Source organism: Podarcis vaucheri (genome assembly GCF_965113315.1).
Source record: "Podarcis vaucheri genome assembly, chromosome: 1".
NCBI lineage: Eukaryota > Metazoa > Chordata > Lepidosauria > Squamata > Lacertidae > Podarcis > Podarcis vaucheri.
In genome coordinates this window covers 5,286,836-5,304,317 of record NC_138759.1, presented here as the reverse complement: position 1 = coordinate 5,304,317, position 17,482 = coordinate 5,286,836, and the positions used below count along the sequence as shown (strand labels likewise).

At 47.3% G+C, this 17,482-nt stretch overlaps 1 protein-coding gene across 1 annotated transcript in view; it reads left to right on the top strand.

Annotated features, from left to right (window-relative positions):
* Positions 1 to 2,666: 2,666 nt before the first annotated feature.
* Positions 2,667 to 17,482, top strand: part of FRMD6 (FERM domain containing 6) — a 176,052-nt gene continuing 161,236 nt past the window's right edge. Inside the window, exon 1 of the mRNA XM_082217914.1 lies at positions 2,667 to 2,929. The gene's annotated coding sequence lies outside the window, so the exon portion shown is untranslated. The remainder of the gene's footprint in view (positions 2,930 to 17,482) is intronic.

Sequence of the window (17,482 nt, the reverse complement as noted above, 5' to 3'; positions counted from 1 at the left end):
CGTTTCCTGATCGTTCCCGGAGGCGGAATCACATCTGTGAAGCGGGGCGTCGTAGAAATACTCGTCACTACTCTCAAAGTGCAGCTGTACAGTGGGACTTGAACTGCTTGACTCCCAAACAAATCAGCTCCCAAATGCCGGAAACCCGGAAGTGAGTGTTCTGGTTTGCAAATGTTTTTCGGAAGCCGAACATCTGGTGGGGCTTCTGCGGCTTCCGGTTGAGTGCAGGAAGCTCCTGTAGCCAATCGGAAGCTGCATCTTGGTTTTCGAATGGTTTCGGGAGTCGAACGGACTCCCAGAATGGATTAAGTTTAAGAACCAAGGCTCCACTGTACAGCGATTTTAAGTTTAGTGCAAGGATGGGGAAGCAGCTACCTTCTTTTTATATATATATATAATTTTTATTGGGTTTTCGCATTTTACATTGACATCACAAACACACAAAGACAAAGACAAACATGCATAATTTCAAATCCTTATTTTCTTGACCACATTCTCTGACTTCCCCGCACCACCCCTTCATACATCCTAATTCCAATAGTTGGCTCAGCAAGTTCTTACTTTCATCTTCAAAATATTATTATGATCCTTTTTTAAACTTAGTTCTTCTTAATTAACCAATTTTAACTTATACATCAATCATAATCTTAACATCCTTTTCTAAGGTCGACCTAAGTTCCCTTTCACAAATTTCCCAATTTTAAGTATTAGTTGCTAAACACACTAAAATTAACTATCATAAAATTCTCCTCCTTTTGGATTCAGAAGCTCTCACCCCCCCCCCCTCTTTCCCGGGTTCGATCCCCAAAAGATGTCCACAATATCAGTTCTTAGCCTGGATTTCTCACATCCGAGGCCTTCAAGTCCCCATCAGTCCCTCTCCATCGATTTTGTTGATAGTCCTTTATGTTGGTCATCGGGTCACGAAGGAGCTCTTTCCCGATAGGATCCAAGTTTCTTCCAACCACTCCTCCATATTCCAAAAGGGGGCCCCAATCATATTTCTTGCTTCTTTTAAGTCCCAATGTTCCAAATGTCCCAAAGGGAAGCAGCTACCTTCAATCCCACCAGCTTCACTCAGCCTGGCCAAGAGCCAAGGATGATGGGAATTGTAGTACATCAATGTCTAGGGGGGAGCACCAACGCTCCTTTGGAGTGTTCAAGTCCTGTTCAGTCCAGAAAGAAAAAACATGCAGCAGCAGAATGGGGAGGAAGCGTCTTTTTCTGATTTCTCATCCCACACAATTCTCCAGGGTCCCAAGCCCACCAAAGCAGATTTTTTGGGAGGGAGGGGGCGTGCTGGGTGCAGTGAGGGGGCGAGAAGAGGAACCGGCAAGGATTACCTCCCTTCCCTTCTAGCGACAGAAGCCTCCTCTGGATCAAAGGACGTGCAGTTGGATACGATCCAAGGCGTTTCATCACATGCATTATTTCGCAACAGACCTGTAAGGGAGGCCAAGGTACTTACCCCACATTTCACAGTTCAGGAGAATGAGGTTAGGAAAGAGCAGCCTGACTCAGGACTGATCCTGCTCTTAAGCAAAACGCGGGATTTCCTCTCGGCGCAAACAGAGCCTTCAAAGAAGCTATTCCCTTTTCACCCGGAGCGCAGCAGGGGAGCAAGGGGTTAAACTGCCCCTCCCCGCTCTTGCTGCATTCCTGATATTAGTTGGACACCCCCCCCCCCAAGGGATGCAATTTGCATTTGGCAAAGATGCATTTAACCTCACCCTTTCGGAGGCCTTACCTCCATGGCTTTTAAAAAAAGGGAAAACATTTCTAATTCCCAGTGCGTTTTATCATCTTAGGTTTCGCACCTTTGAAGGGACAGTTGCTCCCATTTTACAGTAATTAGAGTGGCAAATAGTGACTAGTTCATGGGAAAGCTGTCCCCACAGTGCACAGGTGAGGAAAAACCAGCCAGGTGTTTTTTTAAAAAAAAAAATATAAGAGACTGCAACACCCTTCTATAAACTTGACGTGCTTCTGCAAAACTTTTCCTTGAAACTTCCTTCCCTGCTTTTGGAAACCCTACAAGGAGGTCTCCAGAGGCAGATGTTAAGTCGGTGGCTCTGGAAATCTAATTGCTTAATGCTAGAGAAATTAGCAAGCAAATGACTGCTTAGGGTGACTTTTGCGGTTCTCGATCTCCTTGCAAGCGGGGTTCGGATTGAGCGCGCGATCCCGGGGTATTAGAGATGAAGGGGCTGCGATTATCCATCTGTCATCGTGCGACTCTGCCTCCGTACAGTATGAGGCTCATCAGGACCAAGAAAACCACATTCCTCCTCGGCTCCTTAATCCCAGCTGCTCCTTAACGTCTCTGGGGAAAGCGAGTCGCAGCTTGATTTGAGGCCGATCTGCGCTGCGGGAAGCCAAGCCCGTAACAAGCTCCCCGCATCCCTGTGCTCATGTTGGGTCAAGTATGCAGCCCATGTGAACATATTGGCTCTGTTCCCCCCTACATCCACACACACACTCCCCATTTCACATAGGGAAGCGTCCAGGCTCCCTTGCCTTGAGCCTCACCTCCAAAACCAACCAACTTCAGATTCCTCCCCATCCCCCATCTTCTATGCTTCAGAGCTGCCTCCTTTACAGCAGGTAAGGACATGTCTAGCAAGGTTTTGGAAGCCAACCAAATCAGGGTAGGTCTCTTAATAGTACAGTAATTCCCAGTGAGTAACACCCTTCCCTTTGCTAGCAGCAGAGGCTGGAGTGGGCGTCTTCTGGCACCTCCATCCTCTCGGCCGTTTCTGTCCTACCAGCCACCTCTCAGGCGGCCGAGTCGAGAGGACGTTGTCCCCTGAGGGACATCTGAAGAGCTTCTCTCTTGGTGGCCATGGCTCTCCATCGCACTCGACGGGCGGTCTGGGATTAAGCATGGAGCGGCAGCGAGGCCCCGGCAACTAAACTGCTCTGGCGCCAGGTAGGGAACGATTTCAGGGCTTTGTTTTGGAAAGCAAGCAGGCTGGAGGTTCTCGCGCGCAGTGCCTTGTTCGCATCCCGTAAAGATGAGAGGTGCATTTCCTTCAAATCTGATGACATAAAGACGAGGCAGAACTTTCTGGTGGTTGGAGCTGTTCGACAGTGGAGCAAAGGCCCCTCAGAAGGTGGTCGGGTCTCCTTCCTTGGAGGCTGGGTGGCCATCGGTCATGTATGATCTAGTTGAGATCCTTGCATAGCAGGGGGTTGGCCTAGATGACCCTCCGGTGTCCCAACTCTACAATTCTCTGGTAACCCAGGAATCCAAATCGAGCAACTTCACTGACAGCACAGGACAAAGCTGGCATGAAGGGTCAGTTAGGGCAATGTAAAATTTATTTCATAACTCCATTTGGTGTGCCCATTCAGATTTATTTTTTTTTTTTTTGCCCTTTTAAAACTTATTCTGAATTAGTGATTGCCTTTGGGGGGGGGGGAAGCAGGGTTTGCAAATCGTCCGAGGTAGTAAGGCTGCAAGCTTCCAATGAGTTGTCTGTGCAATTAATTTGATGAGTGGCCTGGCTCCTGTCTCGTTTACTGGGTTAGGAACCACAGCTGCAAACTAGACATTCACTAGGAACCAGATACCATTTTTTTCATATTTGCAATACCTTGTTTGTGCATGCAGATGTTCCGCATTGCTTTACTTTCCGGGTACTGGGTTACATCTAAGCAATATTTTCAGCGGCTGTTCGAGTGGGATTGGGGCACAAAGCTCAAAGTGAAGATTTAAATTTGCTCCTAAGGCCTTTTAAATGTGTCTGTGAGTGGGGTATTGGTTTGTGTTCTTGTTTTCATTTTGCATTTTGCGTTCTCATTTTGTATTTCTATGTTGTGATCTTCGGATGAAGGGCGGAATACAAATTTAATAGGTAAATTATAATGATGATGATGATGACGTAGCGTAAGGTTCCAAGTTTCATCTCTTTGAAAGTCAATGTTGGGGATCTTCTATGGTGATGGAAGAGGTCAGACGTCTTGGAAGCCCATTTTGACTCACGTATGCAGCCAGGCTAGGACTGATGAGAGTTGTAGTCCAAATATCTGGAGGACTCAAAGCTGGTTAAGGCTCTCTTTACCAGCCCGGAGGTTATAGCAGGTTATAGAGGCAGTGGTGGTTCAGTGGTTAGAGTGATGGGCTAAAACCTGGGAGGCCAAGGTTCGAATTCCAACTCAGCCATGAAGCTCTCCCTGGGCCAGTCCCTGCCCCTCAACCGAACCTGCCTCACAGGATTGTTGGATGATTAAATAGAAACGTAGAATTGGAAGGGACCCTGAGGGTCATCTAGTCCAACCCCCTGCAATGCAGGAATCTTTTGCCCAACGTGGGGCTCGAACCCACAAACCTGAGACTAAGCGTCTCATGCTCTACCGGCTGAGCAAGAATGAGTTTGTGGTGTTGCTTGCTTACCTACCAGCTTTCATTGGAAAGAAATAAAAGGGAACTCCGAGGCAGTTCAGATAGAAGAACGACAAAATAGCACCGTGAAAGCAGTTCAATGTGGGGCTCGATTCCATGATATGCACAAGATATCATGAAGTGTTTGGATGTCTCTTCGATGCTCTTGTGATGTTGCTGAAGAAAGGTCTGCAAGCGAAAGTCTGAATTTAACTTACAGGCCTTGATTACGTTTTCATTCCAAAAGGACTCAATTTTTATGCATCCTGTCCCTTCAGACTGTGCAGTATTAATATCTGAGTAGAGTAGAGAACGATTAACAGTTAATTATCAAGCTGCAAAAAGCTTTTAATGTAGCCCCATGGAATCTTCGGCCCAGCACAGGGTTCGAACCCACGACCTGGTGATTATGAGTCTGGTGCTCTACCGACTGAGCTAATGAGGAGGGAGAGAACCATCTTGAGCTCCATAGGGGAAAGGGTGGGATATAAAAGAAAGAAAGAAATGTAGCGTATAATGTCACATTCCCAAAGTTCATGGAACGGGAACCTAAAGGTTGATCTGTCATGCCTTAAGATGATCGCAAGCTTTCTGAATTCTCAAAAGGACACATTTTTTTGAGATTTAATACTGCAAATAAAGTATTTTTTAATTGAAAGTTTATTTAAATGAACAGGTTGGACAGTCAGTGACTAGGTGTACAGGGGTCTCATGTTATGGAGGGTGATGGGTCAGGGGCCCTCCCAGGTTGGACCCTCAGAAAGCCCCACTGCCACAATCACAAGACAAGCCATGGAGTTCTCTTCCTTTGAATTTTTCCAATGTGGAAGGGAAAGAATTGGCACTCTGCAGGAGTCTGGATTTTGCCCACAGACCTTCCGGTCCATAGCTGCAAGGCATTGCATTAAGAGTGGGTTATGACTGGATCCCATGCACCTATTTTAAGAAACACAAAACAGGCCTCTCGATCTATTTTGCTAGGGTGAATTCCATTGCTGTTGGAGCATGCGGTCACCCAGGTGGTGCGTCAGAACAAAAACACAGTTTCTTTGCAGCTACTGGGCTAAAACAATGTTGTTAACAGATGCAAATGCTGTTAGTCACTTCAGGCAGGCAAGGTCTGACTCACAGGCCAACATGGGGTTCAGTCCGTCTCTCATTGCAAACCTACCAGATTTGCAGTGCCGTTAACAATACAAAACACATCTTGCAATTGAATGCTGAATTTGAAATTTGTGATGCAATTTGCGACCCAGAAAATGCATGCAAAAATGTGTACGTTAGGGGAAAATCTGTGTGAAATGTGTATATTAGTGAAAATAGCATGTGAAAATTTATTGTATAAGAGGGAAACTCTGGCAAAAAAACCCCACACCACTGTGTAGTGAAATTTAAGGGTGGGAAGGTGTACCAAAATGCATACAAATTGTGCTGTCTTTAAAAAATAAATCAATCACAAACTGATGTGGAAATCAGGTGGACTGAGTTGGAGAACTGAGAACAGAAAGGAAACTGAAATGGACAGATTTGCCCATTCCTAATCACCATCTGCCAGAAAAATTCCCCTGGGCATCCTGAACTGCGATGAAAGGCAAATTTGGCCTGCCTGACAGCCATTCTGCTCCAGCACAGTCCTGATGGCAAGCTCTGAGCTCGTAAGGTATTTATTCCTGCAAATGCAGGACATCCAAATTGAATTTCTCTTCTGGGAAGGATCTGGAAGAAACGTCTCTGGGATCTGGGTTTGCAAACTGTCTGGTGCCAATTTCTGAACGCCTCGCTGAGCCGCATGCTAGAGCAGCCCATAATTGCCAGCTTGGGAAGGCCTTGACTGCAGGAAAACATCCCAACCCCTTAATCTTTGCAGGGTCCTCCAACCATCTCCAGTTTGTCAACAACCTTAGTCAAACTTTTCGCATCTGCAATGCTGCATTTTCCCTGTCAGGCTTGTGTTAACGGCTAAGGGGAGCGTTTTCCAGCGAGCAACGTATATATAATTTTTATTAGTTTTCAGTTACAATAATTCAATAATAGCCTCATTATAACAATGCCAAATTAGAGTACAATTGCTAATGCCAATCATTCAGATGCCAAGTTATATAATTTAGGTGTCCTGTCCCACCTCATGCTAGAATTGATGGCTTGATGATTTACTTCATTTCTGCATTCCAAATCTTATTAATTTCAATTAATGTACACTTCAATCAAAATAGCAATCCCTTATACAACAATTGCAATATTAATGACTTCCATCCGTATTGACACATTGAATGATTTATAAAGCTACAGGTGAAGCATACAAACTATATCCTTGTTCTTCCTGTGTGTGGCAATTATTCTGTCCATGATGTTTCTTCCTGTCCTTGTAAAATATTATGTCTATCTTTTCCTGGTTGTTGCTGTTCTCCATCATGCCTTGGGAGGCAGCTGGAGGATGGATGGCAGCTAACAGATTGAGGTTGAATCCTGACAAGACAGAAGTACTGTTTTAGGGGGACGGCGGCAGGCGGGTGTGGGGGACTCCCTGGTCCTGAACGGGGTAACTATGCCCCTGAAGGACCAGGTGCGCAGCCTGGGAGTCATTTTGGACTCACAGCTGTCCATGGAGGTGCAGGTCAATTCTGTGTCTACCGGCTCCATCTGGTACGCAGGCTGAGACCCTCCCTGCCCGCAGACTGTTTTGCCAGAATGGTGCACGCTCCAGTTATCTCCCGCTTGGACTACTGCAATGCGCTCTACGTGGGGCTACCTTTGAAGGTCACCCAGAAACTGCAAATAATCCAGAATGTGGCAGCTAGACTGGTGACTGGGAGCGGCCGCCGAGACCATATAACACCAGTCTTGAAAGACCTACATTGGCTCCCAGGACATTTTCGAGCACAACGCAAAGTGTTGGCACTGACCTTGAAAGCCCTAAACGGCCTCGACACCTGAAGGAGTGTCTCTACCCCCATCATTCAGCCCAGAACACTGAGGTCCAGCTCTGAGGGCCTTCTGGTGGTTCCCTCACTGTGAGAAGTGAGGTTACAGGGAACCAGGCAGAGGGCCTTCTCGGTGGTGGCACCCTCCCTGTGGAACGCCCTCCCATCAGATGTCAAGGAAATGAACAACTATCTGACTTGTAGAAGACATCTGAAGGCAGCCCTGTTCAGGGAAGTTTTATCGTGTTTTTAATATTCTGTTGGAAGCCGCCCAGAGTGGCTGGAGAAACCCAGCCAGATGGGTGGGGTATAAAAATATTATTATTATTATTATTATTATTATTATTATTTATTTGGGTGGAGGATGGACGTCTATATGGGTGTGATTTGAAAACTCTAGCTTTTGTGTGGCCAAAATGTAGCTGCGTTGCAAGAGTCATTTGAATTTGGCCCATTTTTGCACCTGGCCCCTGCCATCCCTGCCACGCGGCCCCTGGAAAGTTGGCCAGGATGGACTGCGGTCCTGAAGCTGGAAGGAGTTCCCCGCCCCTTGGGAAAACTCTGCCAAGCTAGATAGGGCAACGCCATGTCTCCATGGGAGGCAATCGCAGATTGCCTGGTGAGCGTCTGCCTGCACCCAAACAACATATTGCTTTGCCTAATGAGCCAGCCTGGAGACAGCTGCTCTGCATTTCTCCCTTTAATTGACTGCAACTTTATATGCCAGCACGGAACTCAAGGAAGCATAGCATTCGCCCGTCCAGACACTAACCAGACCAGAACTGCCCAGCTTTGGGGCTGACCTGTCCTGGTTTGCCACCTGAGGCCAAATGGGACAGTGCTGACTCCCCACTGCCTTGCCAAAGCCTCACTTCCAAGATCTCACCAACCACTCGCCAGACTCTCACGAAATCTTGCGGAGCCTCTGGGATTTCTCCGGGGACTGCTGTCCCGTGGGATTCTGCCGCTGAGGCGGACCTCTTCCTCCTCCTCCTCTTCTTCTTCTTCTTCTTCTTCTTCTTCTTCTTCTTTGTGATTTTAAATTTTGTACATTTCAATAATTTTACCATCATTTTAACATTACAAAACTTGCTTCCTTCCCCCGCTTTCTGTGGTTCCTTACATCTATTTTCCTGCATGTTCCAAATTAAGTTAATTTGAAGTTAAGTTTATTCATTTATTCCTCTACTTTAAATACATACTCTTGTAAAGCTGCGGGTTATTACAATAATCCTGCCAATGTTCTTTTCTGTTTACTGTTTATTTGTAAATATTCCATAAACTGTTTCCACTCTTTTCTAAAAAGTTTGTTCTCTCGATTTCTTATTTTCCCAGTACGTTTCGCCATTTCTGCATATTCCATAAAGTTTTTGTGTCCATTCTTCTTTTGCTGGGACTGTTTCACTCTGCCTTGTGAGCAGACCGCCCCTGGCAAGCTGGGGGCATCATGTGCCCTCGGACCGGGCCCCGGGCCCCGGGCCCCGGGCCCCTGATGCACTTCCTCTCTCACATTTTACTTATAGATCTCCCTTTGCCCAGCGCTGAAAACTTTGGCCGGCCACCTTCCTCCTTACGTTTTAACGCAATCAGGGTGCCAAGCCAGAAGGAATTTAGACCTCTGGTTGTTCAGGTGACGTGACAAGCAAGTTTGGAACGGAAGGACAGGCTTGAGCATGCCAGAGTCGGGGCAGCTGGAGTTCTGTGTTTTGCCGTGCCTTCCTCAGGGCAGGAGACCTCGAAGAAGAAAGGGGTTGCTTGTAGGTCAAGGAGATGGGGTCCAGAAAATCGGGGAAAGAGGAAGAGGAGGAGGAGAGAAAGGATTTTTATTTATTTATCTTGTTTTCTTTTTAGCTCCACAGCTGTTTATCCTATGTTTTATTAAGTTGTCCAAAGTTTAACACATATATTTCAATACATAGTAAAAAAAGAATTCTTTTGTTTTGTCAACTTCCATGGTGATTTCATTTCTCTACCTCCGCTGCACCCTATCTTCTCTCTCTTATACCACAACAACACTACTATAATCTCCAATTTCTTCTGCTGCTCATAGTTCGAATCCTGCTGGCTTGTTCATCATTGTATAGTATTTCTTTAGTCTGAAAAAGGCTCCCCTTCTTCCACAAAACAATCCTCATTAAGTTCTCTTATTTCTCTTATTTTGTCTGTTAACGTTGCCAATTCTGCCTGGTCTATCACCTTGCCTAGCCCTTCTTTTTTGGTGGGAAATTATGCTTCTGTCCATTTTTGAACAGAAGCTTTTTATCTCTACACCTTCTTCACCGTAGACAGGGGCCTCAGCTACATTAGTCAAAAAAACAACACTTTGAATGTGTTATGAACATATAATACAGCAGATGGCGCCGGAGAGCAAACAAATTTTCTATGTGATTTTTACATAGTGTTTTCTTTCCTTTTGTTATAATGATTTAAGTTCTGACTTATTTATAGCGGGGGTTTTCCTGTGTGCAGATCCACCCAGGGATGAGGACTCTACGCCCCTTTCAGTTTTTGGTGGACTCAAGCTCCCATCATTCCTGACCACCAGCCTTGCTTCTTGAGGCTGATGGGACTCCATCAGCACTGGGAGGGCCACCAATTCCCTGCCCCTACCTGGGGTGAATAGGCAGGTCTTGAACTGGGCTCTGCGCTCAAACCCACAACACATGCAGGTCAGGCAGGCTCAGGCTGCTTCTCCATCTAACGCCATATAGTCTACTCTGACTGGCAGCCGCCTTCCGGGGCCTGAGGCAGGCATTTTCACATGTCACCAGGATTCAAAAACCTGCACGGCCGGCCCTCCCCAAAGCCACGCAGCAGGGACAGGAGCCCTGAAGTGTTGTTCCATCAGGATGATGAGAGTTGTGTTGTTGTTGTTGTTGTTTAGTCGTTTAGTCATGTCCGACTCTTCATGACCCCCTGGACCAGAGCACGCCGGGCACTCCTGTCTTCCACTGCCTCCCACAGTTTGGTCAAACTCATGCTGGTAGCTTCGAGAACACTGTCCCACCATCTCGTCCTCTGTCGTCCCCTTCTCCTTGTGCCCTCCATCTTTCCCAGCATCAGGGTCTTTTCCAGGGAGTCTTCTCTTCTCATGAGGTGGCCAAAGTCGGAGCCTCAGCTTCAGGATCTGTCCTTCCAGTGAGCACTCAGGGCTGATTTCCTTCAGAATGGAGAGGTCGGATCTTCTTGCAGTCCATGGGACTCTCAAGAGTCTCCTCCAGCACCAGAATTCAAAAGCATCAATTCTTCGGCAATCAGCCTTCTTTATGGTCCAGCTCTCACTTCCATACATCACTACTGGGAAAACCATAGCTTTAACTATACAGACCTTTGTTGGCAAGGTGATGTCTCTGCTTTTTAAGAAGCTGTCTAGGTTTGTCATCGCCTTTCTCCCAAGACGCAGGCGTCTTTTAATTTGTGGAGTTGGGAGTTGTAGTCCAACCCAATCCAAAGTCAACTGGCTGGAGGAAGGCTGGCTTACACCATCTTAAATGTGTTAGCTTTTCGGGTGCCGCAAGGCCCTTGGCAGACTACCCTTCTGGAAATGGCTATTTTATGCAGTAGCTCATGCGATGACAACGGAAATCCGCTGCACTTCCCCGTGGGGAGGAGTTGCAGTGGACCGCGTGGCCACCCACTCCCCTCCGGGGGGGTGGGACCTAGTCCCCTGTTTCCCGGGGGATCCCAGCAACGTCAGAGCCCAGCCAGCCAATCCGCTGGCCGGGGGGCGTGGCCGAGGCCATTTAATAAGAGGCGTGAGCCAGAGGGCTTCCTCTTTGGCTCGCTTCCTCAATCACCCGCCCTCCCTCCCTATTTTGCAGGTTTAGGGACTGGCCTTGGTTGGTTGCCATTGAGGGGCCCGGTAGTAATAATAATAATAATAATTTATTATTTATACCCCGCCCATCTGGCTGGGTTTCCCCAGCCACTCTGGGCGGCTTCCAAAAGAATATTAAAATACTATAATACATCGAAAATTAAAAGCTTCCCTAAACAGGGCTGCCTTCAGATGTCTTCTAAAAGTCCTGTAGTTGTTGTTCTCTTTGACATCTGGTGGGAGGGCGTTCCACAGGGAGGGCGCCACTACCGAGAAGGCCCTCTGCCTGGTTCCCTGTAACTTGGCTTCTCGCAGTGAGGGAACCGCCAGAAGGCCCTCGGTGCTGGACCTCAGTGTCCGGGTAGAACGATGGAGGTGGAGGTGGTAGGAATTTTTCCACTTGGCAAATTGGCACAGGCCATGTGGTTTTCGCCTGCCTCGTAGCAATGGTCACAACTTTGTTAGGGTTGCGGTTAGGCATTGTTTGACCTTGTGGGGGGGGAGGGGAGGTGTGGCCATCACCTGCCCCTCCAAGCTGAAGGGTATTCCCTTAAAGGAATCCAGGGGTGTGGATCTTGTCCGAAGTCCAGGGCTGGGCTAGGGCCATGACACAACCCCGACGGGAACATCAGGGGGAGCTCGAGTTGGTCTGCATCGACGGGGCTCCCCCTTCTGGTGGTTTACCCTTACCGGACTCCCTGCGCAAGAGGCAGGAGTCAGATATAGTCGGGTCCATCCAATGCCTAAGCCAATACCGCTCACATTCTGTAATCAATAAAGCTGTGGCCAATATTTGCCCAATAACATTCACCTAATATCCGTGTCCTTGTGGGTGTTATTTCCCATCGAGCGGGTGGCCTTGGGGTCTCGACTCGCAAGTGTGGTCCCTCCCTGCTGAATTAACAGCAACCTCATCCACGCAGAGCCTGTTGCAAAAGACTTTGTGAAGCTTCCCTGCTTTTTCCCTACCTTCCCTCAACACACCCACTGCCCTACTGCCGTCCCGCCAAATCCCTGCTGGGTTTCCTTCTCCTGGTGCATTGCAAGGAATGTCTGTGAGCTGGTTTTGTTATCATTGCCTTGCTCAGAATAGCCAATGTATAGAAGCCGTGGAGCTGTCCAACAAGAGAGAGAGGGGGGGGGGAGAGAGAGAGAGAAATAAAAACATGAAGTGTGACATGTCGAACCGAGTGCAGGAGGACGAGGTTCTGCCCTTTTAGATTATCACTATAATGATTGCTGTTATAATAATTGGGACACGGGTGGCACTGTGGGTTAAACCACAGAGCCTAGGACTTGTCGATCAGAAGGTTGGCGGTTCGAATCCCCGTGACAGGGTGAGCTCCCGTTGCTCGGTCCCTGCTCCTGCCAACCTAGCAGTTCGAGAGCACAAAGTGCAAGTAGATAAATAGGTACCGCTCTGGTGGGAAGGTAAACGGAGTTTCCGTGCGCTGCTCTGGTTCGCCAGAAGCGGCTAAGTCATGCTGGCCACATGACCCGGAAGCTGTACGCCGGCTCCCTCGGCCAATAAAGCGAGATGAGCGCCGCAACCCCAGAGTCGGCCATGACTGGACCTAATGGTCAGGGGTCCCTTTACCTTTATTATAATAATTATAATAATTGCATAATAACTAGAATATGAACACACACAAAATGGCTTCTAAGCAGTTTACGACCGTGAAATCAATCCATAATTAAAATACACAAGAATATGAAAACGTCCTAAATTAAAATATACGATGAAGCGAACACTTTAAAAGCATAAAAATGAAAGCATTAAAAAAAAATACAGTTAAAACAACAACTTTGCAAGTTAGGGGGAATGCTTGCTGGAAGACTTGCATGTTCAGGAGCTGACAGAATGCCAACGCCTCTGCAGGAGAGAGGACTTTCCACAACACTGGTGGAAAAGCCCCCCCCCCAGCCCCAGTGTCGTCAAATCAAAGGGGGAGAGTTGGAGGGCAACACTCTGCAATGCAGGAATCTCAGCTAGATCGTACAGGGCAAGTGGCCATTCCACCTCTGCTTAAAAACTTCCAAGGAAAGAGAGTCCATCACCTCCCGAGGGATACCGTTCCACCATCGAGCTGCTCCGACTGCCAGATAGTTCTTCCTGATGCTGAGTCGGAATATCGTTCCTTGCAGAGTATGTGCCTGCCAAATGTCGCCGCGAGCCGATAATCCTCAGGCTGTGGTGAAATGAATCAGTTTCCCGTAACAGGTTAGAGTGCTCTTCCTGGGCAGTGAAGAGGAAGATGGCTTTTCAGGTCATGTGCTCCATAGGTGGCGCTGTGGGTTAAACCACAGAGCCTAGGGCTTGCCAATCAGAAGGTCGGCGGTTCGAATCCCCATGACAGGGTGAGCTCCCGTTGCTCGGTCCCTGCTCCTGCCAACCTAGCAGTTCGAAAGCACGTCAAAGTGCAAGCAGATAAATAGGTACCGCTCCAGTGGGAAGGCAAACGGCGTTTCCGTGCGCTGCTCTGGTTCGCCAGAAGCGGCTTGGTCATGCTGGCCACATGACCCAGAAGCTGTACGCCGGCTCCCTCGGCCAATAAAGCGAGATGAGTGCCGCCACCCCAGAGTCGGTCACGACTGGACCTAATGGTCAGGGGTCCCTTTACCTTTACCTTTAAGGTAAAAGTAAGGTAAAGGACCCCTGGATGGTCAAGTCGAGTCAAAGGCAACTATGGGGTTTGGCGCTCATCTCGCTTTAAGGCCAAGGGAGCCGGTGTTTGTCCACAGACAGCTTTCTGAGTCGTGTGGCTAGCAGGACTAAACCACTTCTGGTGCAACAGGACACTGACGGAAACCAGAGTGCACGGAAACGCTGTTTACCTTCCCGCTGGAGCGGTACCTATTTATCTACTTGCACTGGCGTGCTTTTGAACAGCTAGGTGTTTCTACACATGCGCGAGCACCAAAACCCAGAAGTGACCCATTCTGGTACTTCCAGGTTTCGGCGCGTCGGTAACCCGAAAACGCGAAACCTGAGCGTCTGTAACCCGCGGTATGGCTGTATGGAGACTGGGCATATTCTGCCCTGGCATAAATTGTGTGCATGCCATCTCTGATGCTTCTTTGCCAAGGGGTTGAGCTAGATGACCCTATGTGTCCCTTCTGACACTACAGCCCTGTGTTTCTAAGCAGTGGTGCGCTCCCCAAAATCCATCTCTGATTCGAAGTGCTTAATAAACACGTGCTTGATTTTCCCATTTTTCAAACTGTACATTATCAGCTTTCCAACAGCACACACATACACCCCGACTCCACATTTAGTGCCCAGTTGCACACCAAGAAAACAACAACAACCTTGATTCCATTCTGACACCTTGCCTCCCAGATCAGGGTCAGTATTCTTACAGACTCATCACTTCTTCGCATTTCTGAAAAGCAAAATCCTGGCTACGGGCAGAGCTGGCCTTAGACCAGAAATGGTGCCCCAGGTGAGACTGAACTTTAGCAGATTCCTTCCTCCACTTGCTCTCCTTCTGAATACCTGAATATTTTGTTATTACTTTTATCGCCCATTTCACAACTTTCACGCCCAAGATGCATGCATGATTTATCCCTGCCACACAAAAGAGGATAAACTGGAACGGTGGATTGAAATCACTCACAAGCACCTGCCGCTTGCTGGATGTGTCAAATTTTCATGCAAATTAAAACAACAGCAACAGCACTACGCTAACATTAACCCAGTGCGAATCATGCAGGACCAGTCTAACAAACGAAGGTGTCATATTCGCCTGATTTGTTTCAGATCTTCAGAGGATAGTTACGCAGGGAGTGAAGGCAGGAGAGGAGAAATTTGGTTTGCGTCTCATTTTAAACATTTGAAACACAGCCGATCTCTGAAATTCACATTTCTTTTAATTTTGCAATGTGGTACTCCGACAAAGCAATGTGTATATTAGGGTGATGTGTGCATTTTTTAAAAAATGCATGTATTTGTGAAAATGACATCCAAGAATGCATTAGATTAAGGGGAAATGTTTTGCTGAGGAGGTGCACTAAAATGAATTGCAGAGGGTTGGACTAGATGATCCTTGGGTATTTCCAGCTCTAAAAAGGTAAAGGACCCCTGGATGGTCAAGTCCAGTCGAAGGCCACTATGGGGTTTGGCACTCATATTGCTTTTGAGGCCGAGGGAGCTGGCATTTGTCCACAGACAGCTTTCCAGGTCATGTGGCCAGCAGGACTAAACCGCTTCTGGCACAACAGAACACCACAATGGAAGCCATAGTGCACGGAAACGCCGTTTATCTTCCTGCCACAGTGGTACCTATTTATCTACTTGCACTGTTGTGCTTTCAAACTGCTAGGTTGGCAGGAGCTGGGACAGAGCAACTGGAGCTCACCTTGTCGCAGGGATTCGAACCGCCGACCTTCTAATCGGCAAGCCCAAGAGGCTCAGTGGTTTAGACCACAGCGTCACCCGCTCTGTGATTCTACATTGATACGTTTTTTTGAGGTCACTGCTTTAATATATCAAAAATCACAAAGCGATGTGGAAATGTGGAGAACCGAATTTCAGAATGGAAAGATGAGAAACTCGGAGGTAGGTGATGGCAGCAAGAATATTATTGGCACAAAATTGGAAGCAAGTAGAATCACCGACAAAAGAAGATTGGAGGATGAAATTGATGGACTATGCAGAATTAGATAAACTAACAGGAAGGATTTGAAACCTGCGGGACCATAAATTCTCAGAAGACTGGAGTAAATTTACAGACTATTTGAAAAGTAATTGTGATGAACAGATTACGCTAGTAGGTTTGCAAGAAGCTTTGTAAGGTGAATTATTTGAAATATTGCAAAAAAGACAATGAGGAGAATTATTAGTTAATGATAATTAAAGGTAATATGAAATTAAGAAATGCATAATAAGTGACAAGAATGGAAAATCATCAGAGGTGTTGACGGAAGTCCAAAAATTATTGTATAAGATGAGAAGTTCTGTTGTATGAATGTTAATTAATGTGTTAAAACCCAATAAAAATGTATTTTTAAAAGAGAGAGAGAGAAACTAGGAGACAGTCCCAGAACAGGGAACCTCCAAGCATGGTGCCCTTGGCAGTTGCATGGATCCAGCTATTGAACTTTTAAGTTTCTTTAGAGGAGAGAGAGTATTGGAGAGACAAGCTTTCAACATCACAAGTCCAGCTGATTCCTGCTTGATATTGATCTCTCTCTCTCTCACTCTCGAATCCAACTGCTATAAACTTCCTTCTTTATCACCTCTTCTGCCTCCCTATCTGCTCTTCCTCCACTTTCTCCTTGTTCCAGTGGATATCTCATTCAAGAAATGCCCCCAAGCTACCGAGACTCCATCTCCTGCCATTATTTTCCCAGCGATGAAACATCAGCCACCACCGTCTTAGACTATTAGCCAGCGATCTGACTAACAAAGCCAGATGCTGTCATTATTTATGTGATGCCACTCACAAGGCCTGTGGCAAAGATCTGCACAGCCACTGGCGTTGAACTTCGTAACTTCTGCCAGCACTTTCTGCCATATAAAATCGCAAATTTCCCCAAGAGTGTTTTGAGGACTGTCTGCTTTGGGTGAAACTCTAAGATAGGCGGAGATACACTGTAAGGTTGTTAACATTTGCCCACTCACAACCCAGGAGGTTTAGACGCTCCGAGTGCTTCTATTTTCCAGAGATAGTCCTGGATTTACAGTAATCCCAGTTTCTGATTTGATCCTGGAATGTCTCACTTTTTCTTAAAGGTAAAGGGACCCCTGACCATTAGATCCAGTCGTGGCTAATTCTGGCGTTGCGGTGCTCATCTCATTTTATTGGCTGAGGGAGCCAGCGTACAGCTCCCTCGACTAATATGCAGAATTCTGGTTGGCTACTTTGAGAATGCGGGTGGCGCTGTGGGTTAAACCACAGAGCCTAGGACTTGCCGATCAGAAGGTCGGCGGTTCGAATCCCCGTGACGGGGTGAGCTCCCATTGCTCGGTCCCTTCTACTGCCAACCTAGCAGTTCGAAAGCACGTCTAAGTGCAAGTAGATAAATAGGTACCGCTCCGGCGGGAAGGTAAACGGTGTTTCCGTGCGCTGCTCTGGTTCGCCAGAAGCGGCTTAGTCATGCTGGCCACGTGACCCGGAAGCCAATAAAGCGAGATGAGCGCCGCAACCCCAGAGTCGGCCACAACTGGACCTAATGGTCAGGGGTCCCTTTACCCTTTACTTCGAGAACAGGGTGCTGGACAGACAGGCCGCTGCCCTGACCCAGCTGGACTTCGTCTTCTGTTCTGATTGAATATTGCTGTGTTAACTAATGGGTCTCCTTGCATCTGAAGGCCGCTTTCAAGCTTGATAACCAGAGGGTTTGGGTTAAAAGATCTGC